Source organism: Leptopilina heterotoma, unplaced genomic scaffold, assembly GCF_015476425.1.
Source record: "Leptopilina heterotoma isolate Lh14 unplaced genomic scaffold, ASM1547642v1 Lhet_384, whole genome shotgun sequence".
Classification (NCBI taxonomy): domain Eukaryota; kingdom Metazoa; phylum Arthropoda; class Insecta; order Hymenoptera; family Figitidae; genus Leptopilina; species Leptopilina heterotoma.
The window spans coordinates 556,616-574,411 of record NW_025111057.1 but is presented as its reverse complement, the minus strand read 5'-3'; the positions used below and the strand labels follow the sequence as shown (position 1 = coordinate 574,411).

General features: G+C 28.3%; 1 protein-coding gene across 1 annotated transcript in view; it reads left to right on the top strand.

The window, feature by feature from the left end:
- LOC122505976 (ribonucleases P/MRP protein subunit POP1) overlaps positions 1–17,796 on the top strand; it is a 103,124-nt gene that overhangs the window by 34,496 nt on the left and 50,832 nt on the right. The gene's annotated exons all lie outside the window — the stretch shown is intronic.

Below are 17,796 nucleotides of genomic sequence, written 5' to 3'. Positions count from 1 at the left end.
AATAGTTTATTTATTAAATAATTGTTATTTATTCAACTTTATTTAATTGTTAATAAAAAAAGAAATCGATGATTCTTTTTGATATACTTTCTAAGACTCAAAAATAAATAATCTTACTTGCTAATTTCACTTTTTCCATAAAGCACTTCAAAGTTTTCAACTTTAAAGTTCTAATCAATTCTTAAAAATGCATTAAAAATATTGTAAATAGTAAGTCAGTAATTTAATTAATAAAATAAAATAAATTAAATGTACACTACTATATGGTGTAAAAACAACACCAATAATGAGATGATGTCAAAAAATTCAACCTTTAGGGTGTTAAGATAACACTCGTAGGTAAAAATTTGATGCGTGTTATTTTAACGCTAAATTTGGTGCTGAAATAACACTTTTTTTTTCCTGTGCACTGTGTATATGTATAAGAATAAAAATTTTTTTAAATAAATAGATCTCATCGTTTGCCCACGATCGGACAAGGCTTAAAAATTGTTAATTTAGTGCTAGTTTCTTACAAAAAATTTTGAAAAAAATTGATCGATACATACATTGTTAAAAATAAAATTTTATTTTAAAAATTTTAAAATCTTATCGTAAATTATTTAAAAATTTGTTAAAAATATTTTTATTAAACTAAGCGTGAAAACAAAACTTTTCATTATACCCAGCAAACATTGTTACATAACAGTTATGTAACAGAATATTACACGTGATATAACATGATATGAACATGTGACACGAAATGTCGTAACATGAGGGTCACAGTTACATAATTGTTACAAGAAGGGTGATATAACAATTATGTCGCAGCGTGATATTTAATTATTATATCACAGTTATGTAAAATATGTTACATAATTAGAAGAATTTGATACATAATTGTTATTTCATACTTATATCACGTTGTGACTTATTATTATATCACAGTTATGTAAATATGTTACATAATTAGAAGAATTTGATACATAATTGTTATATCACACTTATATCACGTTGTGACTTATTATTATATCACAGTTATGTAAATATGTTACATAATTGTTATATCACACTTATATCACGTTGTGACTTATTATTATATCACAATTATGAGATTCTGTTACATAATTTGATGAGCTTGTTATATAATTGTAACATCACTATTATGACCTACGTGAAAATTATTGTTATTATTTTTATTCAATAGATAATAACAAATGCCATTTGACATGGTAATATCCAAAAATAATTTTAGTAAAAAACTGATTTACTAATTAGTACATTTTTTAAACTTGATTTTTTTACAGATCTTTAATATTATTTATAAACATGTTCACAAGTTTATTTTATTCACATTTCACAACACTTATATACATATTAAATAGTAATTTTATTATTTTACATAACGCTTAGAATGAAAAATATCCGCTCGCATGTGGGATCGAACTCACGTCCCCCCGCCCTTGACGACCCGACGCAACGCATTTAAACCGCACGGCCACTGAAGGCTGGATGAGAATTCTCCTAATCTACTATATCAACTGCAGTGCCGTATATTCTGTTACTTACTGTTATGTAACTATTACGTAACAAAGACAAACTTGTGATTTTTTTATTTGTAATATACGATTAACGTGTTAATAAAAATATCTACCACATATTAGTCACAGTGTTCAGTAACAATTCTGTAACATTTACGTAACAATGTTACACACATATAAGTAACAATTTTGTAGCATTTACATAACAATCTCACACACATATGTGAGTAACAAAAAGAAACGATTACAATTATACTAATCGGGATTACAAATTTTTATTTTATTCTGAAAATTCTATTTTTCTTCACATAAAATTTGAGAGTTATAAACTTTAAATTAATTTTAAATAAATTTGTTCAAATTAAAATTTTTCTTTATTAATTTCTGACAACTTTTTACAAAAAAAAAATTAAGATATTTTTTAAATTATTAATAGACAAACTTTTCAGAGTACGTTAAAAAATTTTAAATAAAATTAAAAGTGAGTGATATATATTAAATATCGTAAAATGTTCCAAAAGTCGGCTTCTTCACCCCACTTTACTTTTACGTACTTCTTTAAAAGTTTTGGACATTAATAATTATAATAAATAATACTGATAATAATTATTAATAATAATTTATTGTAAATTAATAAACTTAAACAGTTAAACTAGATTTTTAATCAAAAATATTTATTCGAAACAATAATTATAAAATAGTGTTTCATGTTACATAACAGTTATGTAACAATTACATAATTTTATTGCGTAACAGAGAGACTACAATTTTACGTAACAATTTTGTAACGACAGTTACAGAACATTGTTACTTTTATGTTACATAACAATTGCATAACAGTTACGTAATTTAGCTCTTATTACTACAGAAATGTTACGTAACAGTTACAGAACATGTTTGCTATTTAAATAATTTGTTTTTAAATATTTTAGTTGTAATAAAGACTTAAAATGTCAATTATTTATATTGACGGTTGTTACTTTTTTGTATTTTCATTTAAAAAATTGCAAACATAGCCTACAATTCTCTAAGTTCGGAACGGTGTACATGATTTCTCAAAAACTACTCAACCGATTCTCTTTAAATGTTGTACACAACTGCTCAATAACATTCTCTATGACATGACGTAGGATTTTTTTGATATGATTTTTTTAAAAAAAGTTATACATTTTTAACCCGTGTGGAAAATGAAAATTGGTCCTAGCCAGGTCCTACCTATTTTGCCCTGTTAATAGCTTGGTCCTAGGTTGGCAGTGTAGGTTGGACCAACAATGGGTGGTGATGCGATTCTAGCCTGGTCCTAACTTGGGAGCCTAGTTAGGACCAGTTTATGGGTCCATTTTAGGACCTAGAAAGGACCATCTCAGACAGTATTTTCTATTTCATTATAATTTTAATTAGTTAATAATATTTGTTAAAGAAATAACCTAAATTATTAATAATAAGTATTAGTTTTAATTAATTATTATTTTTTTCAATTAAGTGATGACCAAAAGCGAATTCATAAATAATGTTAGTATATGTAGAGATTAATATATATTCCTCTAATATATACATTAAAAATTATAAAAAAATTAGAAATTTGTTAATTAAATTATTTTACAGTATATATAATCATTAAATTGCATACTTATACGAATACAATGCAGAAAAATCGGAATAAACGCAAACCTAAGAAGTAAATAAAATCTAACGCACGCGGGAATCGAACCTACGACCTACGGACTACGAGACTAACGCCCTAACCACTATGCTAATGAAACTAGTTGAGATCAAAATTTTTATTGTCAGTGACTTGTGGACTTGCTTTTGATGATTCAATATAGTAATTATTGACACTAATACACAATAATAAATAAAAAAAATAGTTTAACAACAACAATAATAATAAAATAATATCCAAATATAAAAATTCAAAAATTAATATTTTTATATTATATCAAGAAAAAAAATATCTATACATTTTCGTTAAAAACAGGTTTTTCATTGTTCTCAATCATTTTTAACATTAATTTCTTGGTCTAAAAAAAATATTCGTCTTTTGGACTTGGAAATTTTTCCTAATTAATTAAGCGGGTAATCCACTTTTTAAAAAAATGTCAAAAAAATTTATGTTAAAAACAAGTTTTTCATTATTCTAAATCATTTTAAGCATTAATTTTTTGTTGCAAAAATTTTTTTAGACTTGGACTTAGAAATTTTTGCTAATGAAACTAGGAAGCCCAGGTAGGTCCTGGGTTGGACCTGGGTGGGTCAGCCCACATTCGAATTGCAATATCTCTTAGTGTTTAGCACCAACTTAAACGAAACTTAAAATCAGCGAACGAAATTAGAAATATATTTTACTAATGATAATTATATTGCAGTCTGTATCTGTTTAAATAAATAAATAAATTTTGCTGTTTTATTAACTTTTGTAACAAATTACTTAAAAATTTGCAGTTTTTTATCTAACTTCGCGATTATTACACTTGAGTAGTGAAATATGAAGATAATTTATAATTTTAACAATTCAGCATTTGTTTAAACAAAAAATTGTTGTTATTTATTAATTCTTAAGACAATAAAGCATCTAGACACTTGTAGTCTTTTAAAGTTTTGCAATTAACTAATCTGAGTATTTACTTATTGCAAAATTAGAAAAAACTGCTAGTTTCTAGGTTGATTGTGTAAAAAGTTAGTAAATAACAATTATTTGTTTAAACAATTGCTGAATTAATAAATTAATAAATTAACTTTATTTTATAGTATTTGTATAATTTTCTGATTTATGTCAAACAATAAATTGTTTAAACAAAAATGATTATCAATTAATTTTATAAATATTAATTGAGAATATTTATCAATTTTTACATGTTTTTCATGTATCAATTTTGACACTTTATTTTCCTAAAAATTTTTCTAAGTCATAACTGGATCTCCTAGCTAGTACCAAGTTAGGACCAGCCTAGGATATATAAAAAGGGGTTGCCAAGTTAGGTCCAAGCTAGGGCCAATAATCATTTTAGGCATAGCATGGTGATTTCTACACGGGAAGCAAAATAATTTCCGATTTGGCTTGGAATGCCCCATTTACTTTTGAATTTAATTTAAATTATACTTTATTTACATTCGATTTTTATTTTAAATGTAATTTTAACTTGAATATAAATTCAATTTACATGTGGTTTGTAAATTTGAATTCAATAAAGTTTAAAAATACTATTATATTTAAACTTTATTGAATATTATTCAAATGTTGCAGCTTTTTTATTTCAAACGTGTGTAGAAATTCTCTTGCAAGCGGTAATAATTTTTGTCGATTAGTATAATTATAAAGAAAGTCCTTTTTTTCTCAAGAATGTATTGCGACGAATATGTGAATGTGTTTGTTATTAGAATATGGTATGTAAAATATCTTACGAGGGCCCCTTAGACACTTTTTTCACTATTGCTGTAATAATGACATTCCAACTTTTATATCAGTATTCACAAAACACTACAGTAATCTTATTAGACGGATTTTTACCATAGTTTTTGTAAATTTCATAATTCTTTTTTAGCTATTAATATATATTTATAAAGCTCGTTTTCAACGATTCGCCAACTTCAGTTTCCTATTTTTATATTAAAATTTGTTGCTGTTTAGAAATATAAATCCATAATTATTATATTATTTCATGGTTTCCACAGAGCCAGGAAAGCCTCGACAAGTTTTATTATTTTAATTTGTTTTTAAAAAATCGTTTTTTATTTCAATTTTTATAGATATTTATACTGTTCTCTAAATTTGAATCGGTTCAAATAATTATTTTGATAGTAAAAAATCAGTCACTGATTCAAATATACTATGTAAATAAATTTTTAAAAATTAATAGAATTAATTAATTAATTAATAGAAATTTTTTTAAAATTTAACTGGAAATAATGAAATTCGTTAAAGAATTTCATTAAAAACTTTTTAACAAATCGAATTTTTAAAGTATTTTAATTTAATAATTGATAAATAATTGAATTTTATAAAGAGTCACATTCTAATGTAGGTATTCATGTTTCTTAGTGCGAAGATTAATTATTAAAATTTTTATTAGTTAATTTAAAAAAAGGTACACACTTAAAATTTTTTAATGAAATTGAATTATCGCTAAGTTTATTTGAAAATTCTGAAAAATAAGATTTTTGAATTGAAATTTCTTTACATTCTACAAGAAGACTAAAGACATTCTATTAAAAATAATTAACTTTTTATAAATAATTTTATTTAAATTTTTCGAAAATAATCAAAGGAAGTTAGTCACCGTAATTATAATTTTATTTTTAAAAATTTCTTCGCATTATATTCAATTTTTTTATTAATAGTAAAACTTATTGCATAATTTAATTATTTCTAGAAACTGTAAAAAAATTCGTCTCAAGAATTTAATTATTTCCATAAATAGCAACATTCTTCAGATTGACTAAATTCTTTTGAATATTGGTTATTTTTGACTGAGGTGAGCAAATAAGGTAGAGGAAGACAAAAGGAACAAAATTGAGACACCACACTGAGAGACCTTTGGGTCAGCAGCAGACTTTCGATAGGCTGCTACTGACCATTTTGGTGGTACGCTACAGGACTATACTTTTGGGTTGCTGCGGTACAATTGAGGGTTCACGTGCAATAAGGGGATACGCATGGATGTGAAAGTCCCTGCGTATAGCGATTCTGCGGCTGCGCGAGAGGACAACGAATAGCCTGCGCGTCCCCTTATTGCACGTGAACCCTCAATTTTGGGCGCGTGACAGTCTAAAAGTTGATTAGCTGCAAACCAATGACGGCATCCCCACTACTTCGGTGAGCTTCTCACCAACATTTTGGACTGTCACGCGCCCAAAATTGTATCGCAGCGCACTAAAACCATAGTGGAGCTGCTATCTCATACGTTGTTCCGCTCCAGTCCAAGAGGTCTCTCAGTGCAAATAAAAAGAAAGTCACTCCAATATATTTTCGATAAAGTAATACATACATTTGTGCGGTTTGTCGCTTCGCACGCGTCTAAATTCAAAATTCGTTTTCGGTAGCCTTACAGCCATATCTCCCACTTATTTCTCATTCATTCGTCACGAATCAAGACATTCAGCCCTATCTGTGTTCGACGCTGGAAACTTGATAGCCATAACAATATTATTTTGAAAAAAAATTCTTCACAAGAATTCAATTATTTTCATAAATTTCCATAAAATTCTAAAAAAACAATTCAATTATTTACAAAAGTAATAAAATTGAGCTCCCGCGTCCAATAACTCGATCTGCGCTTGAACTGAAAAATTCAAGCCAGTCAAGCCGACAGAAAATGGAAAAAAATAAAAGTCGGAATTTTTAATTTTAAAACATACTACCGTATAGAGCATAAAAATGCCCAACTTTTTTGTCTTTGAAATTTTTCTGTAGAACTTTTATTTTTAATAATAATGGACAAAAACTGAATTTTTTTTATTCTTCAATTTCATTGAATTTCAAAACATAAATCGACTTTTCTCAAACAAATCTTAATGAAATTAATTAAAAATTGATATACTTACTTATCAGGGTCTACCGAAGACGATGAAGTGATTGAAACATTAAAAAAAGTTTATTGCAAAATTATTTGTTAATATAAATACAGACCTGTCAATAAATACGTTTTCTCAACTTTGACGAGAAAAAGTGTGCGGTGAACTTTCGAGTTGACACAACTTCCAGTGAGACATTTGTTTATTAACATGTGAAGAAGTTTTTTGGAAATTTTTATTTAAATCGGATGAAAAATAAAGAAGATACATAATGTTTAAAAAAATATGCGTCGTGCGGTGTTTTGACATTTCGACGCAAGAGGAGAAAACTATTGGAAACTATTGCTATTTTCTGTTGATTTATTTAAAAATAAGTTTATTCATGTATTATATTTAAAATAAAAACAATTCTATACATTTATAATATGATAGGCAGTAAAAGATTTATTTAGATTTACAACGACAGGAAGAAAAATAGGAAAAAGTTAAACAAATGCGCGATGCATAAAATTACCACCAGAGGGCAGCACCTAATGGGCATATCTAATTCTCATATTTTACTTCCTAACGTCGTGTATTATATTGGATTTTCAATTTCTTGTGTACAAATGAAAAAGCAAATTTTCAGGATAACTGGTTTTTTTCTATTTTGCAATAACTGTCCAAATTAGGAGAAAAATCCTTTTGAAATTACGTTTACGTTCAAGCAGCCATTTTTAAAAGGCGACCACTGTTAGTTTCCAATAGTTTTCTCCTCTTGCGTCGAAATGTCAAAACACCGCACGACGCATATTTTTTTAAACATTATGTATCTTCTTTATTTTTCATCCGATTTAAATAAAAATTTCCAAAAAACTTCTTCACATGTTAATAAACAAATGTCTCACTGGAAGTTGTGTCAACTCGAAAGTTCACCGCACACTTTTTCTCGTCAAAGTTGAGAAAACGTATTTATTGACAGGTCTGTATTTATATTAACAAATAATTTTGCAATAAACTTTTTTTAATGTTTCAATCACTTCATCGTCTTCGGTAGACCCTGATAAGTAAGTATATCAATTTTTAATTAATTTCATTAAGATTTGTTTGAGAAAAGTCGATTTATGTTTTGAAATTCAATGAAATTGAAGAATAAAAAAAATTCAGTTTTTGTCCATTATTATTAAAAATAAAAGTTCTACAGAAAAATTTCAAAGACAAAAAAGTTGGGCATTTTTATGCTCTATACGGTAGTATGTTTTAAAATTAAAAATTCCGACTTTTATTTTTTTCCATTTTCTGCCGGCTTGACTGGCTTGAATTTTTCAGTTCAAGCGCAGATCGAGTTATTGGACGCGGGAGCTCAATTCTTCGCAGAAATTCAATTATGTTTAAAAATTTTTTTAAATTCTTCAAAAGATGATTTGGCCAGGAGCGGGCTGGCCAACTGTCTCGAAACTGGCATTCTACCGCCCGGTAACTGGCCGCGAAGAGCCGTTCTGTGTATAATTCAACCGGCTGGGACCTGGCACTGTATCGACTGCGGATCTTTAATTTACTAGCCAGATGTGCGCTGGCATTCTACCGCCTGACAACCGGCTCGGATCAAAATGATAATTTCAACAAATATCAATAAAAAAATAATAATTAATTGCAAAAGATAAATACTGATAACAATTCATTGATAGTTCACTTTACACATTTTTTATACACTTAACGCTATTTTTATTATAAACACATTTGAAAAATTCTAACGCTTGGGTGTACAAACCTACGCCTAACCGAATATTTACGCACGCTAACCACTATGCTACGCTCGCACTAGCTGAAATAAAAATTGTAAAATTACTACGCGGCAATAAACAATTTTGAAATACGGACTGATGTTACACCGGTATATTTTCAATACTTTACTGAATGTGTATTTATGAATATTTCAATATTTCGTTCAAAAAGAATCTTGTTATATTTTTATTATTATATTTTCTAATATTTTATTACATAATATATCGATTAATATTGAACGCAACTTCACTACAAAACAATTTACAACATATAAGTAATAGTATTAAATTGAATGAAATTTTAATGCACAATCAACACATTGTTTTAATTATTTAATTTGCAGAAAAGTGTCAATAAATAATTAGGTATTTAATGTACAGTACCGTCCGAAATTGTCAGTCCACCAATTTTTAAAGGAATGAATAAAAATTTTTAACATAAAATTCATGAAAACTAAAATTTTTTTTTGGTTTATACAGTAGAGACTCCATTATCCGGACCCCTATTATCCGGATATTCGATTATCCGGACAAATTTAAAATTAAAAAATCTTTTTTTAATATAAAGTTTATAAGGTCTCAAGCCGTTAACTTCTATTTTAAATTTATCCCCGACAACAAACACGAAATGTTGCGTTTTAAAGTGTTTTAATTATTTTAAGAAAATGTTTATGTAAATATTTTGAAATATTTCTAACTAAATATTTATTAATGTTGACTTTAAAAGTTTTAGTTTCTTTCAGTCTTATTTTAATACATATGCAAATAAATACATAAAATTATGAATCAAAAATTTGTTTAATTCGTACTTTACTCGATTATCCGGATTTTCGATTATCCGGACAAGTGCCTGCATCCATTAGTCCGGATAATGGAGTCTCTACTGTATTTTGAAAGAAGATAAAATTTTGAAAAGAATAAGACCTTACAGAAGTCATTTGGCCAACATTTATAGAAGATATTCTTACAAATCGTCATTTTCAATGTTTTACAAAAATTTGAATAACTTCTAAAATAATGAACGCTTTTTAATAATCTTAGGCTTATTTTAAAGGTCATTTTCTACGGAATAAAAATTACTTATAGGCATTAACCTGTAATTTTTTACTTGGAATAAGCATGACGTCAAAGTTGGACAAAAAGATTCAAAAAAAATTGAAATAATATTATTAAAAGAAAAATAATTTTTGAAATTCAAACATATTTTTTTATTAAATTTTCTTGGAAAATCTACACCATATCATGTTTTATATGGGTGATTCTCCCGAAATACTCCTTTTTGTGAGTTACAAACAGAAAAGAAAAAAAATTATTATTTATGGATTAATGCAGTCAATTATATTGAGCTTTCAAAAATCTACCACCTCTATAGCATGATCATGCTAACTTTTAGCTTTTAAAGTATATATTTTAAATTAAAATTTACAAAAAAATTAAGAGGTTAAAATTTGGAGCCGGCGTTTTTTATTATATATATTTTTCTATTTACAAAAAATTATTTAAAAATTATAATTTATTAATATTATCTATAAATTTTATAGATTTTGAAATACTTACAGTTATCAAAAATCTCTTTAAACAATTGTCAAAAATTATTTTTCATACATTTTAGGTTCACTTTTCACTGGCAGTTTGTAAACAACCGACAATCATATCAATTTTTAATTTTTATTCAAAAAAGTGAGAGGAATGACGGGTGAGAGGAATGACGATTTCAACATTTTTTAATTTTATTTAATTGACAAATAATTTTCCTCCAGCTTAGAATGCCCTATCATGTTTATAAAGGATAACTTTATGTGAAAAAAATTTGCGATCAATTTATATATATTAATATTGTTTTTATTAGGGGTGAGAGGAATGACGCTTTAGGTTGTGAATCTCTGCTTATGTCTCAATTTTAACTTTTTTAACGCAAAATAATGACATTTTTTAAAAAGTAACTTAAGAAATTAATATTAGAGATGTTAATTTAAATATTGATCACAATAATTAATCAATATCTCTACCCACAGCAAAAATATTGGATAATATTAAACGAGTGAGAGGAATGACGCGGTACTACATGACAAATTTCATTTTCTATATTTAAAAAAACTACACGACATATTTTATTTATATTTTTGAAAATTATTCTTAAATATCATAACTTTTAGAAAAAATTAATAAAGTACCAATTTTCATGTTTTAAATAATTGTTTTACCTATTGAAAAAATGAAAAGCACTTAGATGACAGGTTAGAAAATCGATTTTGAGGTGGTAAAATATTTTAAAAATGTATTAAACAATAAAATTTTACAACTTTTTTTTCATTTAGAAAAAGTGATAAAATAGGGAAATATGACTTGGTATTTTCCCAAATGATTATAATTATTTAGAAAATCTTGATTACATGCAAAATGAGGTTTTTTGGAGAATCACCCATATATGTTTTAGAATAGTTTTTAGTACAAAAAATTTATTTCAAATTTTTCCAATTTTTTTGTCCAACTTTGACGTCATGCTTATTCCAAATAAAAAATTACAGGTTAATGCCTATAAGTAATTCCCATTTTCGTAGAAAATGACCTTTAAAATAAGCCTAAGATTATTAAAAAGCGTTCATTATTTTAGAAGTTATTTAAATTTTTGTAAAACATTGAAAATGACGATTTTTAAGAATATCTTCTACTAATTTTGGCCAAATGACTTCTGTGAGGTCTTATTCTTTGCAAAATTTTATCGTCTTTCAAAATACAAACCAAAAAAAATTTGAGTTTTTATAAATTTTATGTTAGAAAATTTTTTTTATTCCTTCAAAAATGGGTGGACTGACAATTTTGGCCGGTACTGTATTGTTTAAATTAAAAAGAGATTATTAATTAATTAATTAATTAATAATAAATAAATTAATAATCTCTTTTTTATATATATTGTATTTAATATGTTATTCATTGTAGGTATTATTCAAGAAGACTAGAGACAGGAGGTAAAACTTCGGTAGTGGGGGTATGGGGGTATACTTTCAAAAAAAGTTTTCGCCGCAGTAGACCAGACGGACTTCTGCGCAATCTAACACACGTAAACACGGGAAAATATATTCTATACAAATACAATATGAAATATAAGTGTTTATATTTTCAAACATCTTATAGTTATTAAAAAAACGTTTTAAAAACAAAAAAATGTGTAAACTGTAGCATGAAGTGTATTAAAAGTTATATATTTATCTTATTATATATAGTTATAATATTTTATCTTTCTTCTTGTTACAACTTTTCACATAGCACGTTTTCGGAATTTTTAACTATTTGAATAACACTTAATTTAATAATCACTCACATTATTTCTATATATCCGTTATGACACACATTGTCAATTGTGTCTCGATTGCACTGATTGCACTTTAAAGTTAACCTCAAATTAAAATCATATCATACACATATGAAAAACATATGGTATACAAGAATTTGAATGTGTGAGTGATGTGCAGAAGCACCGCGCCGGCGACTTTTCGAAACGAAAAACGCCTGGTTAAAGTAAGGTTCTTGACTCATCCCCACTACCGAAACCGAAGTTTCACCTCCTGTCTCTAGCCTTCTTGGTATTATTATATATGGAACACATTTTTTCAAGTTAAATACATTTTTCTTTTTTCAGATTAATATATTATTGCTTTGTTAATAATTATTTATTTAATTGCACATTTATAAAGTTGGATTTTTATAAATATAATGAAAAAATTAAGTTTCTTATATTGTAATAATTAATTAGTAATGATACATATAATAAAATAAATTTATGATTATACTGATAATGTGAACTATAACAATAAATGACGAGATCCGCAGTCGGATCCGCCCCAGCACCGAGCCAGTACAGACCTAACATCCGTCATTCTTTCGACGCCCGTAGAAGAACGAAATCTGCAGGCGGAACATATCCAGTACCGCACTAGTACTGACGAAAGTAAAAAGTCGGAGCCTAATCTGTTCCGCGCAGGTTGCATTTTGGTATCCGAATCGGTACAGCCCATCGGTACTGGCGGTCCGTACGGGCGCGGATCCCAGGTGGTGTAAACTCCGACTTTTCCTCCTGGGACGGGACTTATCAACTTTCGGATGCTTACGTCTTATATATTAGGTATAAATTATATATAAACAAATATTTTGTAAGTTATTGAAACCTAAATCAAATTCATCTAACATATATCTCCTATAATATTAACATATTCGTCGTCGTTTTGTCGTCCGTCGTTCGTGTACTTCCGTACTTCATCGTTCGGTCGTTCGACTTTTATCATTTACAGTAGAACCTCGATTATCCGAGGTAATGTGGGGAAGATGTACCTCGGATAATCGAAAACTCGGATAACACGGAACCAATGAAAATTTCAAAATTTTAAATTATTTTTCATGTGTTTAAAGTGTTAGAATAATATTAAATGACAAAAATGGACGAAATTTTAAATGCAATGATCACAAATAGTGGTTTTGTAAAATTTATTTTCCAAATTTAGTCGCTCGATCCGTTTTATCCGAGTTATTCCACATTATCCGAGCATGTTTAGTGCCTCGGATAATCCGGAATCTCGGATAATCGAGGCTCGGATAACCGAGGTTCTACTGTATTCATAGTATCGTATATACATATACGCAAACGCATGCGCAGTAATGGGGCGCATGATTATCGCCCAAAATTCAATTTCATAATATTCAAAACATCGAAATTCTTCTTATGGAAACGTCAATTCATATAATTTTCATATTTCGAAATACCATTCAATATAATTGTCATTTTGTCGAATAATCATTGATTCTAATTTTTAAATAATCGAATCGTTTTTTAACATAATTTTTATTCTGTCGAAAAATCTTTTGACATATATTTTATTATTCTTAATGACTATTTGTCATAACTATTAATTCACCGAATGACTACATAACCTAAAATTCATTCACACTAATCGCCATTTAATATAATTTGTATGTTTGAGAAACGTCAATTCACATAATTTTCATATTTCGAAATACCATTCAACATAATTTTCATTTTGTCGAATAATCATTGATTCTAATTTTTAAATAATCGAATTGTTTTTTAACATAATTTTTATTCTGACTAATGTCTATTGGTTAGAAGTATTAAATGTTCGAATTATCAATTCGTCGAATGCCCAAAACATAGAATTGTTAATTCGTAGAATGCTCAAATCATCGAATTTTCAATTTGTCGAATGTTCAAAACGTCGAATGTTCAAAACTTCGAATGCTGAAAACATAGAATTGTTAAATCGTCGAATGCTTAGAACATCGAATTGTCAGTTCGTGGAATGCTCAAATAGTCGAAGCGCCATCTGTTCGAATTGCCAAGTAGTAGAATGGTAAAGTAATCGAATGGACAAATAGTCGAAACGCCATCTGTTCGAATTGTCAAATAGTAGAATAGTAAAGTAGTCGAATGTTCAAAAAGTCGAATCGTCAATTCGTCGAATGCTTCAAACATCGAATTTTTAGTTCGTCGAATAATCAAAATGTCGAAATGTTTATTCGTCGAATCGTCAAAACGTCGAATTGCCGAAATTTCGAAAAATTTGTTTGATTTAATTAAACATTTGTTTGTTTTAAGTTAATGTTTAATTAAATCAAACAAATTTTTCGAAATTTCGGCAATTCGACGTTTTGACGATTCGACGAATAAACATTTCGTCATTTTGATTATTCGACGAACTAAAAATTCGATGTTTGAAGCATTCGACGAATTGACGATTCGACTTTTTGAACATTCGACTACTTTACTATTCTACTATTTGACAATTCGAACAGATGGCGTTTCGACTATTTGTCCATTCGATTACTTCACCATTCTACTACTTGACAATTCGAACAGATGGCGCTTCGACTATTTGAGCATTCCACGAACTGACAATTCGATGTTCTAAGCATTCGACGATTTAACAATTCTATGTTTTCAGCATTCGAAGTTTTGAACATTCGACGTTTTGAACATTCGACGAATTGAAAATTCGATGATTTGAGCATTCTACGAATTAACAATTCTATGTTTTGGGCATTCGACGAATTGATAATTCGAACATTTAATACTTCTAACCAGTAGACATTAGGCAGAATAAAAATTATGTTAAAAAACAATTCGATTATTTAAAAATTAGAATCAATGATTATTCGACAAAATGAAAATTATGTTGAATGGTATTTCGAAATATGAAAATTATGTGAATTGACGTTTCTCAAACATACAAATTATATTAAATGGCGATTAGTGTGAATGAATTTTAGGTTATGTAGTCATTCGGTGAATTAATAGTTATGACAAATAGTCATTAAGAATAATAAAATATATGTCAAAAGATTTTTCGACAGAATAAAAATTATGTTAAAAAACGATTCGATTATTTAAAAATTAGAATCAATGATTATTCGACAAAATGACAATTATGTTGAATGGTATTTCGAAATATGAAAATTATATGAATTGACGTTTCGATAAGAAGAATTTCGATGTTTTGAATATTATGAAATTGAATTTTGGGCGATAATCATGCGCCCCCGCAGTAATGTTCTATGAATATCAGGCATGCGCAGTAGTGTTCTGTCAATGTCAGGCATGCGCAGTAGTGTTCGGATAATGTTACGCATGCGCATTAGTGTTCGGACAATGTTACGCATGCGCAGTAGTGTTCTATCACCATAACGCATACGCAGCAGTGTTCTATCGCTATAACGCATGCGTAGTAGTGTTCTGTCAATGTCAGGCATGCGTAGTAGTGTTCGGACAATGTTACGCATGCGCAGTAGTGTTCTATCACTATAACGCATGCGTAGTAGTGTTCTGTCAATATTACGCATGCGCAGTAGTGTTCTATCACTATAACGCATACGCAGCAGTGTTCTATCGCTATAACGCATGCGCAGTAGTGTTCTGTCAATGTCAGGCATGCGCAGTAGTGTTCGGACAATGTTACGCATGCGCAGTAGTGTTCTATCACTATAACGCATGCGTAGTAGTGTTCTGTCAATATTACGCATGCGCAGTAGTGTTCTATCACTATAACGCATACGCAGCAGTGTTCTATCGCTATAACGCATGCGCAGTAGTGTTCTGTCAATGTCAGGCATGCGCAGTAGTGTTCTATCACTATAACGCATACGCAGTAGTGTTCTATCATTATTACGCATGAGCATTAGTGTTCTATTACTATAACGCATGCGCAGTAGTGTTCTATCACTATAAAGCATGCGAAGAACATTCAGAACTTTAAAATTGAATTTTTTAATCCATACACAATCTAAAAATTATTTTTCTACAATACAAAATTTCCAAAGCCCAAAATGTCCAAAATACGAAATTTCCAAAATAAGAAGTGTTGAATTGTAATGTAAGTGAAAAGAATTAGATTATTGAGTATTGAGATTTAAAAATTCTATTTCTGTGTAAGATATTTTTAAAAAATCATTATTGTCAATGTTTTTCAAAAATTTAAATAACTTCTAAAAACATGAACACTTTTAAATTCTTAAAAATTCTTGTAGACATTAACGTGTAATTTTTTTTAGAAATTGCAGGTCGGCAAAGTTATACACAAAAATTTCAATTTGAAATAATTTTTTTGTACAAAAAACTATCCTTCAAAAAATATAAAACATGATCACGGTGCCCTTGAACGAAATTAAATGAAAAGGCCGCACACTTTGAATTTTCTTCCAGATTCTTAAAATATATTGTTTCTAGATCATGTAAAACCAAAAATTAACATCTTCCATCTAGGGCTTTTTGAGAAAAGTGATTTTTAAAATATTTTATTATATAATCATAGATTTAGTTTCATAAAATATTATTTTACTCAAATTCGAATTTCTGAACATGTTTTATACTAATATTGTGTATTCTATATTTATATTAGTGTCATTTGAAAATAATTACACGCTCTGTGGGGCATTTTGCGCGCCCTAGACTCGAGTTGTGCAAAAGCAAGAGATTTAATTAACTTGTAGTAAAATAACATGGATACAAATGATTTTTACATTCTCATCACATGAGAAAGTATTAGTTTTGGTCGAAAATTGACTTTTGATAATTTTATGAAATCTTTACGTTTTGAGGTCCCCTGAACCCGAAAAACATGGTCCGGCGAGTCCGTCTGTCTGTGTGTCTGTCTGTCTGTCTGTCTGTATGTATGTATGTCCGTCTGTAGACCAAAATGTTGTTGACACAATAACTTTTAAAAATCTTATCTGATCGTTTTTAAATTTAACACACTTAAAGTTGGTGTAAAAATGAAGGTTAAGTTCGTTAACGAGCCATTTTCGTTGAAAACTACAAAAACTACGGTAGTTTCAAAATTTTGAAAACTCAATTTTTTCAAATTTCAGAATTTTTAACTTTATACTATTTTAGATTAGGAAAATACAAACAACTTTTCTCTACAACATTTTTTCATGAAAACTCAATTTTCGAAGTTATAGTCTCTTAAATGGTCAAAAAAACTAAAAAAAATCTTAAAATAACACTGAAAATCGAATTTTTTGAAAGGAATAAAAGTCAGTTAACTGATTTTGACATATTCTCACCCTAAAATACTCGAAAAACATAATTGTACACAAAAAAGTCGTAATTTTCGGAAAAACCACTCTCTATTTATATTTTTTGTGCGCTTTTTTGAAAAAAATTCAATATTCCGACTCCATTATCTCCGACATTATTGCATATGCGATTTTGCTACCAGAGACTTTTTTTCTCGGTTTTGCATCATCTACAACTTTGCTGTTGACAACTTTTTGCTAAACCCTAAACTTTTCGAGTTATTTCCAAAAAACTAATTTTTATTACATTCTCATCACATGAGAAAGTATTAGTTTTGGTCGAAAATTGACTTTTGATAATTTTATGAAATCTTTACGTTTTGAGGTCCCCTGAACCCGAAAAACATGGTCCGGCGAGTCCATCTGTCTGTGTGTCTGTCTGTCTGTCTGTATGTATGTATGTCCGTCTGTAGACCAAA